The following is a 15,603-nucleotide window of genomic DNA, read 5'->3' as shown; positions in this document are numbered from 1 at the left end:
CAATGGACAGACAATTCAATCGATTTTCAAATAAATCATCAAATTCATCCAGTCCATTTTATCAATTCATTCATTTTTAGGACAATTTAGTTATTTTTGAATAAATCATTGACTCTATTTTATCTATTTGATCAATTCATTCACTTTTAGAACAATTTAGTTATTTTTGAATAAATCATTAACTCAATCCATTCATTCATTTTTAAGACAATCTAGTCAATTTTGAAATAAACCATCAATTTCATCCAATCCATTTTATCAATTTATTCATTTTTAAGACAATCCGGTCAATTTTGAATAAATCATCAATTTCATTCAATTCATTTGACCAGTTTACCCATTTTAGGGTTATCTAGTCAATTTTTTCCAATCCATTTGATCTATTTATTCTCTTTTAGGGTTTCGATCTATCGTTCACTGAAAACCTAGTCGAGATGTTGCACTCTTTTCAAGAATAGGCTCTTTCACATATCACTTTATGTGTTAATCAAAGTAATCAATTCATTCGGACTTTGTTCTCATTTTGTTAGGACAAATGTCTTTTCTCACTCCAATTAGCCAAATTTTTCAAATTGTTCTACTCAATAAGATGATCGGGTCCATCAGGTATTGTATAGTGTCTGCTCTGAAGGATTGCATTTTCATGCTAAGCCAACCCTTGGCATAAAAGGGTCCCCCAATAGGACATGCATCCAAATTACTTTAATTTTTACTAACTCGTGTCTTTTTCTTTTTCTTTTCTCTTTTTTGTCAGCAGTTAATCAAAAGGGAATCTAAATAGGGTTTTTCCTAAATTTTCAAGTAATTGTAAATATAGCTACACAAAGAAGCCCCATCATTACACGATCGCATAGCCGAGCTTCAAGAAATAGTGTAAACATGAGTATGCACCTGGAATCATCCGGTAGGCCTGCAACGATGCCAACAGCTGACACTGCAAATTTGGGAGTTCAATTGAGCGAGATGTTAAACAAATTCAATGAAATGAGCGAAGAAATAACAACCCAAAGGCGCATAATTGACTAACTGGTTGCTAGCAGTGGCGGTATCCAACATGATCCCATGCCTAGTAGCCAACTTGAAATAGAATACCAACCACCCCCTCTATCCCATACCCAAGTTACCTTTGCACTGTCCTTTGCAAACATACTCGAAAAGACTTTCACCTACCCCACTTCCAGATTTCCATACACTTACACCCATAACATCCAAATCAATCCGGCCAGCATTCAAGCACCTCAGAATTGCCCAAACTCTCAAGTACCTTATTACACCACCACTGAGCCATTCGTGTTAGATGCTGCTATGCAAGGGAAGGTGGAAACGGGTGAATCTTCTATCCCAATAGACAAAAATCTGTTGAAAAGATTGGATAAATTTGAGGAATTCATGAGAAAAAATCAAAGATTGAGCAAGTCTGGAGGCTTGGATTATGATGAGTTGTGTCTTGTCCCAAACATGCAATGGCCTTTGGGTTTTAAAACACCTAAATTTAGTAAGTATGATGGAACTGGTAACCCCAAGACGTATTTAAGACTATTTGCAAATAAGTTGGGAAAGCCAGTAGATGATGAAAATTTTCCACTACGTTTACCCCCGGAGAGCTTGGAAGGCGATACCCTGGTTTGGTATTCCAATTTAAAGCCTGAAGAAATGAGAACATGGTTGGATTTGTCAACTGCCTTCGTGACACAATACGAGTACAATTGTGAACTTGCTCTAACGAGGACCACGCTTGAAGGCACTAAAAGGAAACCATCTGAAGATCATAAGACATATGCCAAGCGATGGCGAAGATTGGCAGCCAAGGTGGAACCTCCGATGACAGAAGAGGAAATTGTCCGTACATTTTTTAAGGCGCATGATCCATCATATTTTGGGGAGATTTTTTGCATGACCGGTGTTTATTTGCGGCAATTATCAATAAGTTGGAGGAATATGATGAGTATGTCAGGGCAGGAAAAATTGTCAATATATCATCCTTAAAATCACAGTTGGACGCCTTGCAAGGTCATAATAAAAATGGAAGGGAGTTTCGAGGAATGAAAGAGAAAATGCTTTAGTGTGGGACCATGGCCCGTCTTTCCGACCCAAATTTCAGCAATACCCCACATATTCATCACCCTACCCATATTACCCTCAACCACGCCTTGTTTACCATACTATTATCAATCACTCTCGACCTCGGCCAAACTATGCAAACCCACCTATACTACCCATTCCAATTTTTCAACCCAGTCTGCAAACGTGACCTCGCCCTCCTTATAATCCAAGACCCGTTCAACCAAACAACCGAACTTATCCTCTAAACAGAAAAATCTGAAAACCAACCCCATATCGAACTTTCACCAACTTGGGCCGACCCATTAATCAATTGTACGAGCAACTTAAGGCTACTGGTAATATTGGCATGGTGCCTTCTCAAACCTACCCTAGGGGCATGCCTACTGGTTATGATCCTCAGGCCATTTTTGCATATCATTCTGAAAATCCTAGCCACTCTACTGGCAATTGTTGGGCACTAAGGCATAAGATCCAAGACATGATTGATGGTGGGGACATAATTTTACGGGAAAAATGTGAGTCAGGACCAAGTGTGAGTGAGAACCTTCTTCCTGAATATGAAAACACTTTAGGGGTCATTACCACTGACGAGGAGTTTTGAGGAGCTTGCCAAATACATTGTGGGGGAGAATGAAGTAATCGGAATAGTCCAAAAGCCTTTCGTATTCGAAGGAGCCATTCAAAACGAGACTGTAAATCACATTCCCTCCCGAAGAGAATTTTGGTAGATCTAGGGGATTGCCTTTGGTCGAGAACTATGAAAGAAATCATTCAAATTGATCATCTTTTGCCTTTTAGTTTTGTAAATAGTTTTGAATCAAATGTCTTTTCAATACAAGTCTTATGTTAAGTAGTGTATTATGACGTTTTGTCCTTTATTTGAAATTCAAATGCACAGTGTTCATTTTCCAATTGTTTTAATTACACATTATTGTATCTACCTCATTCTTTTCAGATGACCAAAAACCAAACACATTGACCTTTTGGATATCACCATTTCGGAATTTGATGATTGCAATCTCGATATCTTTCACGAGTTTTGGAATTGAAAATTCAAGAGGAGAGCAATAATGAGGAAGAATCTGAGTCTTTGTTAAAGAATCTAGAACAGTATGAAGAGAAATCCAAACCGAATTTAGAAGAAACAGAAATCATTGGCACTGGAGTCAATGTCAAGGCGATAAAAATTAGCATTCGTTTGAATGAGAAGCAGAAAAGGTGCTTACAATAAGAAGGTCAAGCCACGACCAGTCGAAGAAGGAGACCAAGTGTTGAAATGAATTTTGCCAGTGTAAGAGGAGGCCAAAGGCAAGTTTCCCCCAAGTTGGCGGGGCCCGTTTATTCGTCAAGAAGGTATTGCCTGGTGAAGCACTTGTTCTCGTAGAAATGGATGGATAAGTTTTCCCTCAACCGATCAGTTTGGATATGTGTAAGAAATTCTTCATCTGATAAATGGAAGTTTCCTTTCAGGGTTAATACGAAGAATGGAATGAAAGTCAGGCATTCTTCCTTTCCAATTAAACATTCTATTTCTAATTTTCCCTTTTGAACCTTCAGAATAAATTATTTTGTTTGGCAACCCCTGAGGATCGCAAACCCCACACTAGGGGCAAGTTTGAGTTGAAAGAAAAGGAAAGAAAAGCCTCAAGAGGTGAAAAGTGATAAAGGAGCAGAAGGAAAGGAAATTAAAGGAGAAAACCTCAGTCAAAAAATAAATTAGGGCAAATTGAAAATTTTCAAAAGATGAATGGAATGACAAAAAAAAAAGAAAAAAGAAAATGAAAAGGAAAAGAAAATGAAAAAACCTCATTTGAGAATAAACAAGGGCAATTTTAGTAGGTTTAATACGAAGATGCGACCTCAGATCATTTAACCACTTTTGAAATCTATCTTCAAGTCTTAACTTTCCTTAGCACCCTACCTGACCACATTACAAAAAACCGAAAGTCCTGACTCTGTGCTTTGCATCACCTCTTTCAGGAAATTTTCTAATCAAATAGCAAATGATGTCAATACACCTTCACCCATTTTACAAGGGAACGATTGTCGCACTAATGTCATCATTTCTTAAAACATATTTCTGAGTTGATAAGGGCTATCGACAAAAATTTGTTCACTAGAAGAAAACCCAAAAGGGCACATTTGAAAGAAAAAAAGAAAAAGAAAAATGAAAATGAAAGAAAAAGGAGAGAAAATAAAAAGGTGGCGTGGTAACCTTAGTGAAAACAAAGTTTTTTGAGCAAAAATGAGCTAGGATTTGAAGGGCTGGTGACTCTGTTCAGTGGAATTTCTCTTTACATTGTGGTTCTGTTGCCAAGCATTGAACTCCAGAGGAATGATACCCAAAGGGTCAACGTGGCATTTTGTTCGTGAATCAAAGTGTTTTGGTTCATCAAACATAAACTTTTGAGTGTACAGGTTCAGTTTCTCTAAAATCAATTTTCTATCAATAAAGGTAAATCGTTGCTTTCATGTTACTTGGATTTTCATCATTTTGTGTAAATAAAATATTTTTCTTTGTTTCATGGTCTCATTTATCTCTTTGGGTTTATCAAATGGCAATCCCTCTGATTTATTGAAATTGCCTGGATACCAAATGTCATAATTCATTAGCGTTGAAAATTAACAAAACTTGATACAGTTCACAGATCAAGGTTGGATTTTACAGCATCAAAATACTCATGTTTACATGTTTCTTGAAAGCTAGTCGTGTTGAATGGTGATGGCATTATTTATTTTTTCTCTTACAGGTACATACGTGTTTCGAATAACAAAACTAGAGCAAATTTTTTATAATTGTAAAGTGTCGCCCAAGAGTTGAATATTCATGGTTCAGACAGAGGAAGATGTGTGAATCAAAGTCTTAAGGAGGAACAACAATACCATAATGCAAAGCAAATGATTGGTTGTACAAAAATTAATTCAAATTGGGACAATTTTTGAAAAGATTTTTCAGGCTTGGGTTGTATCCTACTGACCGTTTTATAATGTTGGATTTGAAATTTCGGCAGGTTTGGGTTGAATCTGTGACAGCCCCACCTTCCCCTAAGGCGTACCAAAGGAGTTAGCGGACTGCCTGCCCAACTCTCGCCAGAACTACTAAAACGGTACAACACCAGCTCAAGTCGTTCGGGTGTCTATTAGCGCGCTTAACCAAACCAACAATCGAGAAACGGAAAACAAAAGTTAAAACGTAAAGCGAATAGTGATTGCCAGGTCACAATTCGCTCAAGACCCACTCAAATGCAAGTAACTTCATACAATCCTTGAAATGAACATATACAAGTCCCGTATAATACATTGAACATAAGTACACACACTAATATAAACCACATCTGTAGGGTTACAAACCAAAAGAAAGCATTTAATTCCAGGTACAATTAAGGTTCCAACTATTGAGGAGCTACACAAAATCTCTCAACTAGCTCTACTCAACTCATTCTTCAAAAGCAAAAGTCCAAAAGGTAATTCCCTGTAAGGAAAACAAAATTAACGGAGTGAGCTTTCGCTCAATGAGATACCATCACGTAATATACCAGGAGCACATAAACACAAAAATATTCAATCCAAATACGTACTTCAAGTCAGCAAAAGCAACAACACCCAAATATAAGGAATAAAAGGATACGGATGGCTCTCAAGAGCCATTTTCCTCTTTTGCCATACTTGATCTCATCTCATTGACCCTCCGTCAATGTATACCAGGTAATCATGACCGTAGACTCCTCTTTACTCCAATTATCCGTCCACCTCACTTTCCCCTTACCGGGCCCGAACACCAAACAGTACTGAATTGGTATTACTCGAGTATACCGGAATCAAGGGTCTCATACCCAAAGATTCCCAAATACAGTCCCCATGGCTTGTCAAATGTCCCCGACCAAGTCCTTACTGGCTCGAGTCCATTGACTTCCAATGAGGTAGAGCTCAGAGTGAACGGCAAAAGTCCAGAGTTACAGTAAAGGTTGGTATCCAATCGACACCAAATCAAGTACAGTCAAGAGTATTCAAGTGATATCATAAACAAGCAAGTAGGCCTAATATAATAACCAGTCAAGGAGGCCAGAGAGTACGAGAGTGGTAAAGTACACCCTCACCTCACCTAGCTCAAACAATCATCACAACTAGCCCAAATCACAGAATTCAAGTACAAGAAAGCCATGGAATAACAAATATGTGAGTAGTATACTCACCAAGTCAAATAAAGAAATTTCACAAGTTTTCACCCGACGTGAGCCTCGGATCACCGGCGCGCCCTATAATAATCAAGAAAGTACAATTAAAACTCAAACACGAGTCGAATACCTTATACTAGGAACTATTAAGGTAAAACCCAAATATAGTTTCGAAATAGGAAATACATAGCATTTAGGGTTAACAGTAGAAACAATCCCTAAAATTGCTCATTTCTATCCAATCACAACCCAACTCACAAGAACCCAATACCCCAGACACTTGGACAGCATTTCCCCTAAAATTTCAGCTTTTCCAACCTACAAAACAACCATTAAAAGCCATCCAACACAACCACAAGCACCCAAGCAATTCATAAGCCATTCAATATACTTCATTAGGGTCACAATACCCCTCAATTAGAGCCAATTAGAAGCTCAACAATCATCCATAGAAAACCCCCAATTTGAAATCCTAAATCTGAAATTTTCCGCACAAGCAGAAATTTTCCGCAAATAACCACAATTAACGTACAAGAGAGCTATTTAACACCATTTAGAACCATCAATTCAAGCCCAAACATATCCATCATAGGAAAACAGAAATAAACCCACAAAAATCAGAAAATTAGCTAGCTTCACCCCAATCCACCAAATCTTCCGAAAAATCACGTATATAGCTACTATAAGGCACCAATTGGCCAAAATTAGAAACAAAAGATGAGTTCCAAGCAAGATACCTTAGTTCTTCAAGAAAGGTTGTAGCTTAGGAGGTTTTCTTCCAAAACAACACCACCAAGTTCTTCAAACACCCTTAGCAAGATGATTTTATAGACTAATTCAAGAAACAATCGGTTAATTTTCAAGATTTGGCAAGGATTTGAAGATGGAAGGTTGAAGATTTCTTCCCTTTTCTTCCTAGAAGAATTCGGCCAAGAGAGGATGAAGAATGAAGATGTCTTGGTCAAAATTAGACTTTTAAGTAAAGATAAAGAAAGTTAGGCAAAGTTAGGCAAGTTTAATCCAACAAGAATTGGACACTTGGCACTTTGTTTTGTTTAGAGTTATCTTCTTGTCCCTCCATAATTAAACCATCTAGATAACCTCTAATCATCTACTAACACCTAGTAATTAAATCCCTTTATGGAAATTGAACTGAATTGGCCGAAATTCTCTCACTAAATACACTAGCGGGCCCCACGTCCAAAATATACTCCTAATTTCTCACGAACTACCTTATACTAGAAAAATGATTTAAAAACTACATTTCCTGATAACATGTGGATAAAAGTAATATAATAAAGAAAATAAAAGAAAACGGGTGCACAGGAATAAAACCCTAAATTTTTTTTTTCCGTTCTGGGTTCTCACAGAATCCCACTGACCGTTTTATCATGTTGGAGTTGGAATTTCGACAGACTTGGGTTGTATCCCGCTGATCGTTTTATCATGGTGGATTTGGAATCTCGGCAGGCTTGAGTTGTATCTCACTGATCGTTTTATCGTGTTGGATTTGGAATCTCGACAGGTTTGGGTTGTATCCCACTGACCGTTTTATCGTTGGGCTTAGGTCTTATCCCACCAACTTCGACAGGACCGGGTTTTATCCCGCAGACCGTTTATATCTCATTGGAATCAGGTTTTATCCCATCAACTGACCTTTTATGTCTACATGTTTCACCTCACGGCAGAATAACTACAGGTAGGTATTTAATGTCTACGTCTTTGTCTCGAGTCTCTTCGAAATTCAGACAAAGAGGGGCAAGCTGTAGACACCAAAATTTCATTTATTTGATTTTTAGCATTATTTCTTATTTAATTCGATTTTAGATTTATTTGTTAGCTTTGTTATTCGCGTTTTATTTTATTTTATTTTATTGATTAAATGATAGTTAGGGTTTTTGTTTATGTTTATAAATTAGGTTTATCATTTTTATTTTTAAGGTATTTTTTGCGTTAAATTTCTAAAAAGCAAAAATCCTCACAAAAATTCAAAATTTGTCTTTAATCTTTTTAGATCCAATTTCTTTTTTAAGATAAATGAAAATTGTGCAATAAGAATTAACATTTTTATTTATTTATTTTGTTTACCTAAATTATTTTTGGAAACTATATATAAATAAATGAAAAAAGAAGACAAGTGTACTAGGGAGATAGTAGCCAAGTGGGGCACATGCAATAGAGACAAGTGTCCCTTTATTTCTTTGACAACACAACACCTAGAAGGTGAGGCGGTAGGACACTTGGGAAGCTTAGAAAAATTAGAAAAAACAAAACAAAAAATAAATAATAAAAGGGAAGGGACTGGCGGCTAGAGGGAGAGAGTGTGTGAGAAATAGAGAGAACGAAAGGGCAAGAAGGGAGGCTTTGAGAGCTACGGGAAAACTGGAAAAAGAAAAGGAAAGGCTGAACCAGAGGAAAAGAGAGAAGGCCAGCGGGGAAAGAAACCAGAAGAAGAAAGGCATGAGTGAAAAAACAAGGGTTTTGGGAGAGGAGAAAAAGGGCTAAACCAAGAGAGAGTTGGAGGGAGAGCTTCGGCTGAGAAAAAGCTTCCGATAGAGGAAACAAAGAAGGAAAGAAAAACTGGAAAACAAGAGGAGAGCTGGGGGCTGGCCAAGGAAGAATCTGGAAAACAAAAGAAAGCAAGAGAGACCGAGAGAGCAAGAGGGACTGCGGAAAAAGCTTGGGAAGGCTGGGAAAAGGAAAAAAGGGGGGGTTCTTGGCGGCTGCAAAAAAGGAGAGAAAAACCAGAAAGAAAAGCTTGGGGCTGGAGAGGAAAAGGCAAGAAAAAACTGGAAAACGAGAGAGTGAGAGAGAAGGGAGGAAGGAGCTCTCAGCTAAGAAGAAAAGGAAGCTACAGGCTGAAGGAAAAGCTAAGAAACAGAGAGCTTCACGGCGGCGGCAGCTCTACGGATCGAGCAGAGAGGAGGGTGCATTCCAGCAGTGAAATAGGTAATCTCCAATCCTTTTTCTTGTTCGCTTCAAGCTCTAAACAGAACCAAATCTGTTAAGCTGAAACCTGGTTTTGGTTCATTTGTTGGGTCTTTGCTAAACCAACATGCATCAACGTTGTGTCTGATTTGGTTGGAACTGAATGCTCATGGTTGCCGTTTTCTCGTTGTTTCTCCCTCTTTTCCTCCCGTTCATTGACCAATGATCTGTTCCTTTTCTATCAACTTGATAGCTTAGTCGAGCCTCTTTTCGGTCACTATGCTGGGGATGAGATGATTTGTTTTTCTTGTCAAAATAGCATGTTGTAGTTCCCTTTCCTTCGTTGTTGTGCGATAGACCTGAGTGATGAATAGCGGAGAGCTACGGAAAGCTTGCGAATGTGAATTGCAGAAGAATAGCTTCAGTTGCAGAAAGCCTTTGATGCTTGCCTGGAAATGTTTTCAAAAAATTGAATTTTTACCCCTCAAGTTCCCCATAATTCTGTTATGCCCCAAAAACTTTGAACAATTAGTCAATCTTGTCCCTTTAAAGTTTTAACTTTCTTAGTGTGTTTTAATATGATTGTTTGGGTAGATTATTCATAAGTTTTGGGATGAAATTGGGAGGTTTAATGATTTTTGATAGATTTATAGTTTTGATTTGGGTTTTTAATAAAAGAATTACGAATTTTGGGTAATTTTGTTGTTAACTATAAAAAATGGGTTTTCATTCATTTTGTGAAGTTTAGCATTTGATTTTGGTGGGCCTCATCTTAAGCCCTTAATTTTATTTTATTTTAATTTAGACCCCCTAATATTTGTAATAATAATAATCTCACCCCTCAAACTTCTTTAATTGTTTCAATTGGATCCTTATTTGTCTTAATTTATTGAATATGGGTTGATTATTTTCATTTGAATGATTTGATTGATTCAAATTTCGTGTTTATTTCCATTTCTTGTGATTATTTGTTAATGAAAGTAATGCCTTGACCATTTTATTGTTTTGGAGGGTAAATAAGAAAATTGCATTTCAGTAGACAACCAATTCAAGAGAGGTACACTCTACTCCTTTATTTTGATTTTATTTGACCATATGTGTTCCTATGTGATTTTATGTGTGTGTAATTGCATGCTTTTGACTGTTTTCTTTATTTTTTTTATTTATTCACTTTATTGGTTTTAATCTTGTATATTCATTTTTATTTAATTTCGGTTATTTGAGAGGCATTTAAATGCCAAGTTGTAATAGTTAGGTTATTATTTTGTTTCATTTCAATTTTCCCCTTAGATTGTAGTAGGGCTCCCCAAATGTAATAGTTAGGGTTTTATTTGCTTTATTTGTCTTGTGAGGTTTGCATGCTTATGTGTTTATGTGTTACTCGCTTTCTTAGAGTCTTGCATCTAGATATCATGCTTATGTGCTATGTGTTTTATGTGGTTTATGTGTTTATTTGCTTCATTATGTTTTGTACGATTTCATTGTGATAAATGCATGACGTCACCACACTAGTCCAATGCTAGTTGTAGCCCCTTTTTTCCGATTCCACACTAGTCCAACGCTTGTTGTGGTCCTCTTTCTTGCTTTCTCACTAGTCCAATGCTAGTGAGAATGTATAGACATGAGCTAGTCCAACGCTAGACCCTTCGGGACCATCTACGCGCTAGATCATATTTTGTATGACAATCACTACATTTTCATACATATTTTCTACTTTTTAGGGTTTTTTTTATCATTTTGCATGACATTCCCACTATATGTATATCCCTTAACCCATATTTCCCCTATATGTATATTTCTTATCTCTATGTGTGAGACATGACATTAGATTTGCATTTCATTTAAGAAAATTAGAACTTGGTTAGGTCATTTGCTTGACTAGATACCCCTCGAATATGGGATATGGTTGAGTTTGGCTCTTTAGCCTTAGCACGCTCGTATTCCCTCTACTAAAGGGAAAATTGAAGTCACAAGTATTAGTTCCCCGCACCCGTTATGGTGCATTCCTTTAGATCATGTATATTTGTATCTTATTATTTTCTAAATTTTTCAAGTCTCATATTTTTTGCATATGTCATGACCTCTTCAAAGAGTCACTCTGGTTACCACAATTAATGTGATTACACTACTCAAGTTTTGAAGAGACATATTGACCCTTCCGATATACATTAAGTCTAGGGTTTGCATTCATATAGTACATCCAAATGTGATAGATTTTTAGGTTAAAATAAGAAAGTTTTTGACTAAATCATGCAACTAGCATTGACTAGGTTGAAAGGGTGCCTTGGATTTTATCCTTGCCTTCCCTTTCTTCAACCGTGACTCCTGACCTCTTTTTTCTAATTTTCGCAGACTTGAAGTCATTTAAAAAGGGTTTTCTTCTACTTTTTCTTTAAAAATTCATTTTAAGTGACTTGGTACACCTTAACTCAATACCAAGTGGCGACTCCTATTTTTCATTAAAACCCTTTTTAAACTACTATTTTGGATCAAAACCGTCGCACTTTTAAGTCCCATTTTTCTTTATTTATTTTCTAAAAATCAAAAATCATTTTTCAATCAAATTAAATCCAATTTCATTTCTTTATTCATTCATTTTTAGAAATGTTATTATTTTTCATTTAAAAATGGGGCGACAAGTTTAATGTCTAACAAAGTTTGTGGAGGGAAATACCAAAATTTTTGAAAAATAAGGGGTAACAGCACTTAAAAGTTTCGGCCAACAAGAAACTTTCAAAATAGAAATTTTCCACCAAAATTTGCTACAAAATCCAACCAAGATTCAACCTTTCCATGAGATATACACACAAGCCACAACATCAAGCTTTAAAGCACCAAAATCTACCACAGACATTCATCATAAAAGCACAAGAATGAACCTCAAATCATCTACCTAGCTTGCCAAAATAACACAAGGAATTTTTCTTAAGTCATCTATCCAAGAAATTGCAAGATAAGAAAGAGTAGGAGAGTTTCTTAGCTTAATACCTGAAACCCCAAGATAAGTTGCAAGACAAGAACTTTCTTCCTCAAATGATTCCACCAAAAGCTTCCCTCCAAGCTTAACTCAAGATTAATCGGTGTGGATTAGGGTTGGTGTTTGGATTTCTCGTGGATTGAGCAAAAAACCTGTATCTTTATTAGATACCCTAAACACTCACAAGATTATTTGTTTATAGGTGAGGAACTAAATGGAAGCATAACTAAAATTAAGAGGTAGAATTGCTTAGCAAGCGTGAGGTTCATGAAAATCTTGAATTCTATGAATTAGGCAATCCAAATATTTGCTTTACTATCAATCCGATTGAGATTACAGAAATAACTCCATAAACTCTTGGAGATAGTAGGAGTAACATAACTTCTAGCAGTATATCTCAATCTAATGAGAGTTTGGGACAACTTTACCTTTGTACGAGTGAACATAGAACCATCCCTTGTGCCTAGCATCTTGCAAAGTTTGAAGGGGTTCTAACTTAGGGTGGTTTACATGCTTATGAGGTACGTCTTTCACTCATTCAAGAGTCTGTGGTCCCTGAACCTTCAAAGGGGGGCTTCATGAGTTGCATATCTGTCAATTCCATAGGTCCCAAATCGGTGATTCAAATGATTCCCTAGACACCGCACAAATGCAATGGTCACATGTCCTTTTTTGTTTGACAGTCGGTAATAGTCTATTTTATACTTACTCCTACTCCTACTCTAGCCTATTTTAGAGGAGGACACGATGGCCACATGTCTTGATAGATCAATTTTAGTGCTAACCAATTTTTTTAAACTTGGACTGGTGAGAGAACCGGTAGAATATCCAGTTCCATTTTTTTCGATCCAATCGGTTGAACTGACTCATCGATTCTTTGATTTATTAATTATTTTAAATATAAAAAATTAAGAATGTTGAGAAACTATATTGTTATTCTTGGTTTTGATGATCACAAAGTAATTTGAAATGTTTATACTAACCAGGAAAGTGAACACTTTGATCAGGTCTCCTGACTACGTTGCTTTGGATGTGGCAAACAAGATTGGAATAATATGAATGAATTTAGTCATTGTTTTGTTCCGATCAAAGATACTATCCTTTAAGTATGACAATGTTGCTATTCTTGGTATTTTGAAATGTATCTAACCTTCTTCGATTATAAGTGTTTTTACATATCAAAGAATCAGGTATGAATAGGTCATGAAATGCAATTCAATCAAAAGAAGAAGTAAAAACAGGACACTCACGTCGGACGGCCGAAAGGAATCTGTCGGACGTCCGAAAGGATAAATAGCATCAAGAAGGAAGCTCTGTCGGACGCTCGTGAGGAAGCATCGGACGTCCGGAAGGATCGGACGCTTGCCATCGGACGCTCATCAACCGCATCGGACGTCCGAAAAATTCCAAGATAACTTGCTAGCTCTCGGCCCACGATCGGACGCTGTGCTGTCGGACGACAAAAACTCATCGGACGTCCGAACTTCAACTTGGCTATCATCGGACGATTGGTTCGGACGATGATTCGATCGTCGGACGTCCGACAGCCCCAACGGCTAGTTGACTCTTCAGCTGCCTTCTATCCGTTGGAAGCATTGATGAAGCCCATTTCTGGTTCCCTTTAAAATCAAACTGGTCTGAACCAAGCAGGGACTTTTGCACACTTTGTTTACAAGATCTCAAGAGATATTTTAGCTAGAAAATAGTCTCCAAAGCTAGATTTGTTTTAAAGTGGTGTGAATTTCTGGTGAGCATTTCTTTTGTGGTTGAAAGGATCTTTAGTGTAGCTTTGTTGAGGGTTTTTTGAGTGATTGTAAAACTTCCTAGCTTGACTAAGTGAGGCTTAGGGCAAGGAGGAAGTGCTCCCTCCATTGTACATCTAGTTGATCTTCTTTCATCAAAGAGAAGCTGCTCTTCCTTGTATTTGGTCTTCAAGCTTGAGGTTAGCTTGGTAGACACTTGGTTTGATTCCCTATCTTACTTTTCTGTTTAATAAAATTTTCATTGCTTATCTATTCTTATTTTTCTGATCTATATTGCTCTTGTCTTCTAATCTACTTGGTTGATCATTACCAGAAAAGAAGGTAAATTTTTATTAAAGAAAAAGTGCATTATTTGGTTAAGATTTTAATCAACCCAATTCACCCCCCCTCTTGGTTGTCTTTGGGACTTACATATATGCAATACAAAAAGAAATTCTTAAAATAAAGGAAGATTTCAAAGAAATAAGGATACTGTTATTCATCTCAAAAAAAAAGAGAAAAATTCATTGTATAATAACTAAAAAATCGAGGAGTTAGAAAAATTTTAAAAATTCATCTATATCACATATTGAACAATAATCTTGTGTCAAAAATTTTTTGAACTTATGCTTAAAACAACAAAATAGTCACTCCAAAAAGAAAAAAAAAAATGGAAGAGAACAAAGTTCTAAAGTACCAATTTTCATCAACATCTTCTCTTCCATTTTCCATCATCCCTTTATCATCACCCACAAGCCTTTCATGCTAAAAATTTTCAGATCTGTATTTTTGAATATTTTAACACCACATAAATAGAAAAACATAGGGATATTTAGAAGAAAAGAAAATAAAGGTAGAAGAGGATCATTGTAGGTAGCATGGTAGTGCGTTGGCTTTAAGATACTTCTGGATGTTGTGGGCAGTCTGATGCAGGAGTGAACATGGAGGGAGACGGCTATGGAAGAACTGGCAAGGTTTGCAGGGTTTGTTACTTTTTTAGTTGATTTGGGTCTTTTATTTTTGGCCTACAAAGTTAAATATTGAAGCTGTTGACATGTATTTTGGGATTTGGCAGCCCAATAGCATACAAATGCAACAGCCCAATACTCACAAAATGATGAATTAGATGGGTACAAGTAAAAAATCAAGAACCCAAATCTGATCGATTTAGTCGGTTTTTTACAAGTTCATGGATTTTTGTCAATTCTTACCATATTTTGTTATTTTCAGCTTTCTAAATGAATCGGACTGGAGCTCTAGCCAATTCGCAATTGAATCGATCGAACCGATCGGTCCAATTCAATTCTAAAAACATTGGTGCTAACAAGAGTGTGAGAATGAACACACAAATAGGGTTATGCAGAAGCATGTATGTTATGCTGTATTTTTAGGAGATAGAGACATTAACAGCTAACACATGTGAAGATATACATAAACAAGGCAACTAAAAATTATAAAAATAAGGCAGGCAAACATTTAATATATTTAAACAGCTAATAAATAGTTTAAAGCATTTAAAAAAAACACAAATATGCACCTAAAACATCCAACCTCGATATGAAAAGGAGTTAACTTTGTGAAACATAATTAAATCAAGTGTTGGGTCTCTTTAGTATCCTCAGTGGAGTTACCACATTATCATACTACACTCTTTGAGAACTCAGGATTACATGATGACAACCTCTATGAACTTACTAGATAGGGGTAAGTGGGATGA

This window comes from Coffea arabica, chromosome 10c (genome assembly GCF_036785885.1).
Source record: "Coffea arabica cultivar ET-39 chromosome 10c, Coffea Arabica ET-39 HiFi, whole genome shotgun sequence".
NCBI lineage: Eukaryota > Viridiplantae > Streptophyta > Magnoliopsida > Gentianales > Rubiaceae > Coffea > Coffea arabica.
Note: the sequence above shows the minus strand (reverse complement) of the source record.